Raw genomic sequence first — 12,302 nt, forward strand, 5'->3', positions numbered from 1 at the left:
ATTGGTCTAAAAGAACAATGGCTTACTGAGGTCAACCCCTTCTGTTGCTCTTCCTATGCAACACAGATATGTCCGGGCTAGCCTGTTCCTCTAGCTTAAGGTAACTCTAGAGAAGTCTCTCACATAGCCTTTCTGAGAAAAGATATTGTCTGATGTTGGCTTTTTTTCCTCCAATTTGTTGTTGTCGCTGTTACAAAGCTGTGTCTTAGTTATTAGCATAGTTACCGAAGTCAGGTGTGTTTTGAACTAGCTTTTCCTCCTTCTGGAACAGAACCTGGCAGTTCCAGTTTGGGTCCTGAAAATTTTCCATTCTTGCACAAGAGGCAGTTTGTCCTGTGAGTTGGTGTTCTGCAATACTGTGGTTATAAAAGTTCAATTCCAAATGGGGAAAAAGATTTAAAAGTATTTGTCCACACTGTGGCTCCTCCCACTTCGCAGAAAGATCATTGTTGCGCTTGTGAATCTGAGAACTGTCTGGGGTTGCATCAATACGGGAATATATCTTATCAGTGGCGGCACAAGAAAATTTTACAGGGGTGGCCAGGCAGACACTGTTACCTACATGTTTTTCTTCTCTGTGGCCAAACTGTCTTTTTTTTAATCATTCAATCTCAGCGTTTACTTATTCAGGTATGACTGCCATGTGAATCTACACCATGAGGAAAAACATAGAATAAGCTTTTTTTTAAATTTAGCTCACCATTATTTAAAGTTAATCTTTTGCTATTATTGATCAATCTCGTCAGATAATTACCATTCAGATAATTAATAATTAATAATACCAGAGGGTTAAACCAAAATCACACCACCAATTTAAGACGACACAGCTACAAGATGTAGCGAGTCAGAGTCTCCATTTCAACTTGGGTCGTAAGTGCGGAATTCAAACTATATACCAGTTTTTGAACTGCGTCGATGGGCCACGTACAACCAGAGTTATGATAAAAAATACACGTGATGTTTTTTTTCTGAACAAAACAGTGGCGTTTACAGCGGGAAGAACGGTAAAAACGACGTTTTCTACAGACATCGCTAGCAAACACTCTCCGCTTGCGAGTGAAAAAAATAAAAATAAAAAACACCCCTTCCCTATTGGTGTTAGAGTTTACCATGTCAGCCAATCAAAAAAATTATATGGTAACGTGTGACATTTGGTTGTTTAGGGAGAAGGGGAAGTTTTTAGGAGTGACACCCGCGACGGAAAGCGGGCGAGCGAAAGACAGAGATAGAGCGAGTTTTCATATGTGAGACATTAGTGACGTTTAGCGTGTTTGGAGGCTGTAGTTAGTGTGTTGTGTAGTTATTGTTTTGTATTGTGTGTCAGTTATACTGCTGAATTTCATAGTTTCTCCAAAAAAAAGCCGTCAAAGGCAGATTCCAGTGTAAACGCTGTTCCCACACGGAAAACTGGACTGATGCACCTCCTGCAGTGAGACCTGCAGGGTTTAGGCCTGTGGTGTTCTCCTCTGTCTTATACTGAACACAAACTACATTTTTTGGACTGGCACAAATAATTTGTGTGCCTTCTTATTTGATGCAGAACACCTGATTGTTCTGTAAATAGATTTAAATGGTTATATAAAAAACGCCTGAGGCCTTGGCTGCATTTTTAGATAAATAGTACCATATAACTTTGTTTGCAAAACTTGTGCCTAATTTTTGAAATGTACAATTTCTATTTGCATTTCAAGTTATGAAAATGATTCGTTAAACATGTTTGTGGGTTTTACAGTAAAAAATATAACTTTTTTTCTACTCGAATTTTGAATTTTTTGTCTGAATTTAGATCAACAAACATATTTTAAAGGTGAAATATAGAGGTAAAATCAAAAGTAGTCAAAAACGGCCAATTATACCCTGGACCCAGAGGGTTAAAAGGGCGGCTCAGTGTGAGGTGGCCAAGAAGGGAGAACCGCACCTTGGCTCTGCCCATGCATCTTATTAAAGGGAAAAAATTCACAGTATGTCAAACAAATGCTGAGGAAGTCAAAATTAGATCTAATCATGTAAAATATATTCATGTAATGAAGGAAGTTTTCACAGGACTCAGATGTGTGTTAACACTATGACACAATATTCAGAGAAGTCAACATCCCAGGAAATTCATTTCAAGGTCACACTATGTAACGCTCCGAGAAACTGCAGCAAACTGAAAAGCTAGATCTTAGATTCTGCATACCTCAGTTAGCATATTCACTGTTAAAATTCCTAAAGGTACAATTAGAAAAAGACTGAACAAGTACAGCTTGTTTGGAAGGGTTGCCAGAGCACAAGAGCATGGCTCAATATCGCAAAGTTGCATGTGAGCCTTCTGGAACAGTGTCCTGTTAAGTGCCATGTTAAAACCATGCACAGTATACCAGCACAAACACGTCAAAGCAACTGTCAGGCACGGTGGTGGAGGGGTGATAATTTGGGCTTGTTATGCAACTACGGGATACAGGCACCTTGCACCATTGTGTCGATCATGAACCCCAAAGTATTCTAGAGTCAAACGTGAGGTGATAAGTCCAACATCTAAAGCTTAACCATAACTGGGGTCATACAAGAGGATAGAGGTCGCAAGCACAATAGCAAAGAATCAAGGCGTCTCAATGGCCCAGTCAAATTGTCAACCTCAATCTGAGGCAGGGCCTTAAGAGGATTGTGCAGTGAAAAACTCCCACAAACTTTATTGAATTTAAGCAACACTGTAAAGACGAGTGGGCCTCGACAACTTGTAGGAGACTGATAAAGTTGTACAGGGAACAATTATTTAAAGTTATTGGTGCTAAAGGTGGTTCAAGTTATTTAATTTGTTTTTGCATGACTGTAAAATAATTTTATTGTAAAGTATCATTAATGTAAATATATTTTAAAAAACCTCGCCAACCGACCTGTCTCTTTGTTTCACCTCTGAGCCAAGAAGGTGGTTAGAGGTCATCTGCCATAACGACATTTCCCAGAGCTGTGAGGGCTTCTGTGTCTTTGCTCAGGGACACTGAGAAAGTGTGTTTGCTGACTCCAAGGCTTTAACCTTGGCTGCTCCTGTTCAAGGGCAGATTCTTGGCACTCACTACAGATACACTGATACAACACACCAACTCACAGCAACAAAATAAGAAACATAATGTGTTTATAAAGCATTATCTCTGGTGGATAAAAGAACGTTTTTAAAAAGTACCTTAAATTATTTCCAGAAAAATCTTTGCGTGTGTGTGTGTGTGTGTGTGTGTGTGTGTGTGTGTGTGTGTGTGTGTGTGTAAGAGAGAGAGAGAGAGATTTTGGAGAGGAGAGGTCTGTGTTTCTCATTATGTTTTGTGTAATAAGCAGTGATGAAATTGCCGCTGCCGGCTCTCCAGGTGTGTGCTCACACTTTCACATCTGTGTTACAGGATGAGGTCAACTGAAAATGAGCACAGACTCTCATAAAGTACCTTATAAGGTGATGATTACTGATGAAAATGAGTTGCTCAAAGTCAAATTACTTTTCATTAAATGTTGTGCTCATATGCAAACATCTATACAGTTTACATACTGTAAACAAAAATACATACATGGTGGTGCGAGGTAACAAATTCACCTTGGAATGTAAGATAGGTCGGATTCACGTGACCATAACTTTCATGAAAACCTTTAAGTTTCCCGTAGTGTTTGCCTCTGCCTCCTGTTTCGCTCAGTTTGTATGTTATCGTGTAAAATTACACTACATTACTTTCATGGAAGCATAACCATAAATCACAGGCAAGGACACGATGATAAAATATACATGTATGCACTTTAATTTTCTCCTGCCTGCCATTTTCTCCGTTATTGATGGATAGGCGGTTTGTCAGGGGGGAAAATTCCTCCCTGCTGGCCTGCTGAAATAAATGACCTTGGATTTGGCCATGGATTTGGTTTTAATAGCAGCTCGAACAAACACAGTAAATTTACAGCTGGGAACTGCTCACTGAGAAGAACTTGAAATTTGCCAAAGCCATAAGTCCAGTCAGCAGTCTCTCCCTCTAACCATGTCTCTACCCTGTTCTCTTGCACTCCTGAAGTAGATAAGTGGCTCTCTTTCTTTATTTCTTTTGCTCTTGGTTCCAATAGCATTGACGCAGCAGATAATAATCCACACCACGCTGCTCTGTATATTATTGAACTTGAATATATGTGTCTAGAGTGAAAGGTCTGATCTTGTTAAACTGAATTATATTGATGTGCATGGTCTCCAGAGGATGACTGACTTTGTTGCTTGCCTAATTTGCCCTTTTGCATATTTCTCAACATATGCTGCATGGACTGTCCTTATATTTGGTCCATTCATGTCTTCTTTAGGATGAATTTGAACAACAAATCAAAATTAGTGGACTTAATTAGAAATTGTTAGCATGCTAACAGCTACATTTTGAGCATGATTGCAGACTGACAATTTATACTCATGAATTTATACAAATGGATGCTAGTGACATTACTTTCATCAAGCAGCAACCTCCAGGGCTAAACGACAGACAGCACAAAATGTGGACTTAGAGACCATGACATTATCCAACAGTTGATGACATCCTATTTTAAAGGCTTTAGATGAACATTTCTGCCATCAGATTGGCTGTGAACCCTTTGCTCATTGGCTAATGGCTTGTCAATCACGTGCACACCATTGAAAACACTCCATTCAAATATAATATGATTAATCTTTACAAAGCAAACTGAAGTTTTTATTAAATATAACCAAAAACAAATGACCAAGGCCATAAATTCATCAACAAACTGTCTACTGAGGTTAAGTCAGAATGCACTAGACCTCTATAGGAAATTATTTAGTGGTCTTCAGATTGACTGCAGTTTTACGTTGTTTTCATGCTGGCCTCACTTTTCCAAAACAGAAGCTACAGTAGTGTTTTTGTGATGGTCTAAATAGATGATGCCAGTGCAGAAGTCCCAAAAACGGCACTTCCTCTAAAGAACACCAGAGTCTGGCTTGAGAATTAAGGAAATCACCACTTTTAAAATGCTGCACTTTACAGCAATTAAAAACATGCTCGGTACAAGAACAGCTTTGGTTTCTGTTGATAGGCTCCTTCACGAAGAAGGAGCCTATCAACAGAAAATTATAAGAATTGCAAGACAACAATTACAGTGGGTGGAATTTCTAATGACTCACCCATCTGATACCATTATGGCCTAAAGATATGGGTGTGACTGCTGTGACAGACAGATGTACCAATCTCCTCTGACTCCACCCATTGATTTATGAAGTCCTGGTTTGAATCCTGGAGATGAGACTTAATTTTTTATACAAAATGATTCAAATAAGTGACTGAGACAATAAATTTAGGAGAATGTGTTTACAATGGCCAAGTCAGAAAGTTGTTTTTGAGACACTTCTACTGGACTGGAAGTCCACACCCGTTACCATCTGGTGTCCTTCAGATAGAAAGCAAGTTTAAGGCACCTCTGCATTGGCTCAATTTCTCTGACCTACAGGTAACGTCCATGTTTTATACCATCTATCGTCTAAAAACTAAAGTCGGTTTCCTTCTTGTATTTGTGGTGTTGGCGCCCTTTGAAACAATGTCATGGATTTATCTTACTGCTAATATGACCTTCTGTGTGATGCAGATGTTTATGAGATAGTTTTGTTCAACTGTAGTTTTATGAGTCAGCTTTAGTTAGCGAGCAGCTGTGTCTGTATGTCACATTTTCAGAGTTTATTGATGAAGCTAGCTACTCAAACTTGCTAGGGTTAAATGAAATGGCACCTTCTTGTCCAAATGCAGTCACTGGCTCCAAAATCTCAACATGCTAGCAGACAGAATGCTAACTTTAGGACACATCACAGTGGCTACATCTATCTCTTACAGTCTTTCTTATACACGCTCTTGTAACGTCTCTGTAACAGCCTATGTTACCTTTTATTATAAAACATGAGCCTTCCAGCACTGTCAGCCCACCACCACCCACTGGAGTCATGACAGGAAAAACATCTTTACTATCAAGCTAACTAACAACTCCAATAAAATGTCATCCGACTGCTAAATAGATTTTAAATACATCATTTTAGCAGCCACTTTGAGAGCTGTGAATTTTCCTTTTTTCCTTTCCCCCCAACTTGTCACTGTTTTTCAACATTATGACCACCCATAGTGGATAGAAAAACACCTAATCCTTCTTAAACACTTATCTTTCGTGATTGAAATGTTTTGTAAAGACTCGTGGCAGTTTTTCCATATTAAAAAAGCCTATGTGAAAACCACAAAACATTTTGGTCTTCATGCGTTAAAGTCACTGGCAGCTGGAGATACTCAGCACTCACTGACTCTAACGTGGAGCTTTGAAATAGCAATCAATGCCTTTATACTGCAAGGAGGGCTTGTAAAAGTGTCACTGGGTGGAATATATGATGTCGTATTTCACTCTCCACTGTCTATTTTTAAACACTGAGTTACGGCTGCAGAAATGTGTACCAATTAAAGGTGATATGATGTATTTTCTGCCTTGCTCAGAGACTCATTCATCACCGTGGACCAAAAAGAAAATTGCACTTACTCTTTCACCCCCTTTCCTTCCTCTGCCATTTGCCCCCTCTGCTCTCCACCCCACTGTTCTTGTTCACTGTCTTGAGTAATTTACGATACACCGGTAGTGCAACCTTCTGGCAGGAACTGCAAGAGCAGCTTGCTCTCTCTCCTGTCAACTAAATAACCTTTTACAAAAGACCAAACTCAGCTAAGTCATCTGCTGCTACACATTAAGAGAAGACAGGGCTGGACAGAGACTTGGTCAACCTTCAGGGAGAAGAAAAAGGTTCTGTGGATGGAGTCCACAGTGCTGCTCTGCCTCAGGGTGAGAGTGTTGAAATATGGAAGCAAAGAAAGGTCATCATAACTTAAACATCATAAATAATTGCTTGTATTTTACGTTTAGGTTTCCGGGTTTTTCATTACTAGAGTCTGACCAATGTGGACCTATATTAGCTATTTGCCAATCTGTGGATATTAGCATGTTGAAAAAACTACCCTGTTGGCAACACACATACGGTTTTAACACAATTTAGCATAATCTGGTTTTAACACACTAAGATGGCAACCACGACATCACTTCGCTTAAGTGATGTTGATGGCGGTGATGGCCCCATCTAATGTTAAATACCTCTTAGGATCATTTACCAGAGGTCACTCTGAACCCTCCGTTGTGGTGCATTCCTGAATAAGTCTAAATTTTTTGTGGAACGCCTCCTCAACTTAGAAAGACCAAGTTTCCAATCCTCACTTGGAAAGAACTCATTATAAATTATTAATCTCTATTGCTTTTCCACAGTGTCTTTGGTTTCACCTCCAATTGGTCGTGGCAGATGGCCCCGCCCCTCTCTGAGCCTGGTTCTGCTGGAGGTTTCTCCAGCAGTTTTTCCTTCCTACTGTCACCAAGTGCTAGCTCACGATGTGTGTATGTTGGGGGGCATGTATGAATATTGAAATTTTCTTGTATTCTTTTAGTAACTTAACCTCACAATATAAAGTACCTTGAATTAACTGTTGTTGTGGTTTGGTGCTATATAAATAAAATAAACCTGAATTGAACTGAATCATATGGCAGCTACAGCTAGCTTTATGTACAGTCTTTCTTTGCTTCCCTTCTATATTTATCCTAATTTTCTTTCTCCTTAAAAAACCCTGTCATTCCTACTCTTCACCATTTTGGCCTCTTGACTAGAAGCCAGCAGTTTTCCCTTACTTGCCTTCACTCTGAGTTTTGCTTTGTGGCGACCATATTGGAAATACCCTGAAAATGAAATCACATAGGAGTGCTTCTAGAGTAAAAACTCTTTGTTGATTCTATATCCTTGCACTGCCTGCATCTTGCTTATTTAGAGGCTTGTGCAATATTTGCTGTATAACTGTGGTTCAGAACCTGTATTGCATTCCAGCTAACTCTCTTTACACCTCCCTTGCAACTGGCACGCTATCAAGTGTAGCTGAAATAAATCAACAGAAGCTGTAATTATTACTACCAGGAACAGAGTTGTGTGCCTCTGCTGTTGCAACTGCTGTGTTTCCTAGTCACCGAGATGCCGTCAGTGTGTGTGTGTGTGCTGCAGTTGCAGTGTGTTCCCAGTGTCTGCCGACAGAGGATTAATCTCCCCAGCTGAGGCAGTAGCTAAGGTCAGCAAGGGAAATATTTCATAAGTGTCAGCTTGGCCCGTAGCCCTCAACGCAGAGCTCGAAAATGAGAATGCACAGTCGCATAACAAACGGCTGTGTGTGACTTTGCACAGCTCACATACAGCACTTTGGGGAAGGAGGAGGGGGCGGTGGAGGTTGATATATGGCAGTGCTTCACTTTCATGTATTCATCCTAGCCGGTGAAATACTGCTGGGGACAAGCGCGGTGCTTTGTCACCACAAGGACCCAACCGAGAAAAATATTTTTGACCACACCAGGTCTATGTCTGGAATGTGTTTTCCATTACTGCCTGTTCTCAAACTACAGTTTTATGCTTTATGGAGAATTAATAAAAGTAAATCCCAACTTGTGCCCGACCACATGTAGTTAAACTCAATAAAGCAGGCAACCAGGTCTTGCAGCAAAATGTGCAGAAGGCTATATTGCTCCACAGTGCAAAATATTGTTTTCAGTAGACGCTCTATAATTACAACATGTCTTTGCTGGTTTGGCTGTTTGTTTTTCTCGCCTTTGTACTTTTATATTTCACAAAATGTCATAAATTAGGAGGTGGTGGTGTCCATATTAGAATTCAGGACTCTTACCCAGGCCTCTGGGATTTGACTTGTATTGTATATTTGTGTTTATTTACTTTTTTATTTTTAGGTTTTATTAGCATCAGTTTTCAGGTCATGTTATTGCCACTAGATCTGGGGTAACGTTTTATGATATCTTAGTTTTCAGTCAGCTTTTAAGGCACCATTACTGCAGTTTTAGGAAACACTGGCAACAAAATGAGTTGAACACTTGTTTGAGCAACCTTTCTCTGACGCATTTTGCTGTCAGACTGGGTTGAAGCAGGATAGTTTTCTTTTTAGTGAGCCTAAAATCAGTCTTGAGAATTGACTTTGTCATAATGACTGCACTTAACACTCTTTACACTGCAAGTTTTCCTGCTCCCGCAGTGACCCTGGTTTGGCGAGATTTCGCAGAAAGATTAATGGCATGGGCGGGCTGCTTTAATGACTTGTTTGATGTGCCAAGCTCGAAAGGTGTTGATTTACTTACTGTTCACACTGATAGGCTTTTAATTGAGCGATACCATCACTTGTCACATCAAAGCCGTTGGCAGCTGACGTGACTTGGCCCCAGAGGAGGTTGCGATGACTGACATGTACTGCTGTAACTTTTGCTGTTCATCAGGTCACAAATGTCAATGAGTCACTTTCTCAAATAAACGAGCTGCTAGATTGAGCAGCGTTTCTTTCTTCTTTTTTTGGAAACTCAGCTTGAGATTCTTTATGTGAAACTCTGCTCTGGTTTCGATTCTGTCATAAAACGCCGGAGCTTTTCTTCAAGAAAGCATGCTCCCTCTCAACAAAGACTGGATGATGAAGACGCAGAGGCGGTGACTCTGACCATGAGCAGAGGAAGCACCAGTGACTTTAACAAGCGTGAGGAATGTGTTAGGGAGATTTTCTTTGCCCGGCCTGTTGTTGTTCCTTTTACCAGACCTGTCACGGCTCCAGCTTGTGAATACCTTGATTGTGCTTCCATCAAAATGACCCCCCCATCACCCTCCTTCATCAGACCAGCAGAAAAGAAAAACATCTTTTGATGTCATCTGAAATTTCACACAACAATGCAGGATGATCTGATTTGAGGCAGACCCTGTCTGGCAGTGCAGGCCCTTCCTTCCCTCCTCCTCCTCGTGCTCTTGATAACTTCTGCGTGTGGAGGACAATAGCTGCTTTTGTTTTCCGAGCGTGCAGTGACGACTCGAGGTCGTGGGCGTCGCGCGGCCCCGCGCGGCCTTCCTGTGAATGTGCTTCAGGTGGAGCAAGCACGACGAGGTGGAACCCCGCATGGAGCGGGACTCGGAAATAAAAGCGCCAATCTGCACACGCAGGGGGGAAGCCTATTATCCCGGCGTGATTATAATGCAGACAGATAGACGACAGGTAGGCAGAGTGGATAAGAGCGTTAGCTCGCGAGACGTGATGAGCTGACAAGAGAGACAATCTCCCTCCTAAACCGGAGAGATAAGGTTGTCAACCACAGCTTTGACTCTGACACACACACTGCTTCTCTATGTAGGCAGTCAGATAGATGGCACTGTACGGGCACTATAAAAACACACACTGTTAAGATGTTATCGTGTACAGTGCGGACTGTCTGTTTATGTTTGCGCGCACAGGGTTACATTTGCACGTTCGAGCGCACGCACATTCAACTGTGAAAGGATTAGTGTGTGTATGTCAAAGACAGAGGGAGAGGCACCCACAGAAAGATAAACGAGGAAGTGTGAACACATTAAGTACACTGTGTAGATATTGTTTGTGGACCTTTCAGCTCAAGGAAATCCTTGTTTCAACATTCTGTCCTGGCTGGAATGTTGCCTGCGAGGCTCTTTTTAAGTGTTTCGGTCTAAATGCCATGTCTGCTACACCCCATGAAACTGTCTTAATCCACTTTTTTTTCCCCCTTGGTTTTATTACTGCTGGAGAAAACACTTGGGGTTGAGCAGAGCCCCAGCCTCAGGCCTCTATTCCCATTCCACACACCCCATAAGTCAGTCACAGATAATTAAATAGGAGTTATTTACACTCGTTTTCCCTCCTCTGCCTCTTTGGCGCTTTTATCATTTCTCTCTCCTCTTTGTACAGTCTCGGCACATATCTTTCAGACGCCGACGTTATGGCCGAGGCCAAAAACGGTCGCGGTCCGACGCCAAAAACTGCAACGGTTGTGAGGCGGGCAGCCAGAGGGGACGTTGTTTCCACATCCTACGGTGTTCTAGTCTTACAAACCAGGAAATATGGATCATATTATGCTATGAAAAGAGCAAATGCACGTGTCCACATTTTTCCATTTGACCATTAAATTGGTGGTGTATCTGACAGTTAAACTGTTGTTATCAGCAGCCACACGTTGCCAGCTCCATGCTCAGTAATTAGGTGTTTATTATGGGACACCATTTTTTAAACATGGTCATGCAGTTTGTTTATATGTATCTATAAATGGTGAGCCTCTTCGTATATGTGACTGTGAACTTTAATTACAATCTAAGCATGTTAGCAATGTGTGTGGTAATACCACATTCCACATGGCTCACAAGTCAGATCTCAGAACTCGGGGGTGACAACATTTCTGAGTTAAAGCGTTCCAGTGGGAAAGTTGCAAAAGCGTGTTTGTTTGTTTTGTTTCTTATCAAGGTAGAGCCATTCATGTACCACTAGCAATTAGGAATGGGAACCGAGAACTGGTTCTCATAGAAAACTGGCTCCCAAGTAGTCCGATTCCTTGAAACTGTGAGTCCGCCTGCCTGTCGATCCCGGTTATCGGTTCATGCAATCGCGCTACAATCAGCTGATTTTAGAGGAGGAAAAGAGCGATGCAGTCTAGAGCGCGAATATGCACATTTATGCATGCTAACACTTAGCTAGCCAAGAACCCAGGGTGAAAGCTGAGTGAATGCAGCCAGACCCTGAACTTCAACAGGTAACAAGCAGATGAGCAGTCACTCATCTTGTTTATGGCTTCACTTAGCAGATGCAGAAGTTGCCTTTTCCATATAGTTATATTAGTTATGTGGCTAGGATGTAAATTTTGCATGTTATTGCTCGTATTTTCTAGATTATCTTTTTTTTCCACCTAGGTTTGTTTTGTTCCAGTCTAATAAAATAAATAAAAAAATAAAACAGACTAATATACAAAAACACTTTGTTGCGAGAAAGCACAAAAAATACTTGAATGTGCTTCATGGATATAATAAGGCAACATCTTGGACCCTAAAACCTTCACAATTTTAACTATGAAATAAATGTTCAGACATTGGAAATTTAATGTCAAGATCATTGTAAGGGCAGAAAATGTTTGCTGAGGGACCCAGCCAGATCTTGTCAAATTCTGGCTGACACCAGTGACAACATGTAGAAGTGTTGGGGAAACAAAAAAGACTCAAATGAGTGCACATCAATGTCATCTCCTCATTAAACGATCACACAGCGTCTACACGAGGCTAATCCCCGCGTGCGCCACAAAACTCCTCAGCAATTCCAAACATGGAGCAAAGACAAACGAGCAGATGAGGATTTGCTTGAGCCAGGTTTGAAGAATTCAGCTGCCTAATGTCAGCATTATATATTTACTCTGGAGTCAAGCAAAGGCAGCTT

The sequence above is a fragment of the Haplochromis burtoni genome, unplaced genomic scaffold (assembly GCF_018398535.1).
Source record: "Haplochromis burtoni strain Fernald_Lab_line unplaced genomic scaffold, NCSU_Asbu1 Contig_411, whole genome shotgun sequence".
Taxonomy (NCBI): Eukaryota; Metazoa; Chordata; class Actinopteri; order Cichliformes; family Cichlidae; genus Haplochromis; species Haplochromis burtoni.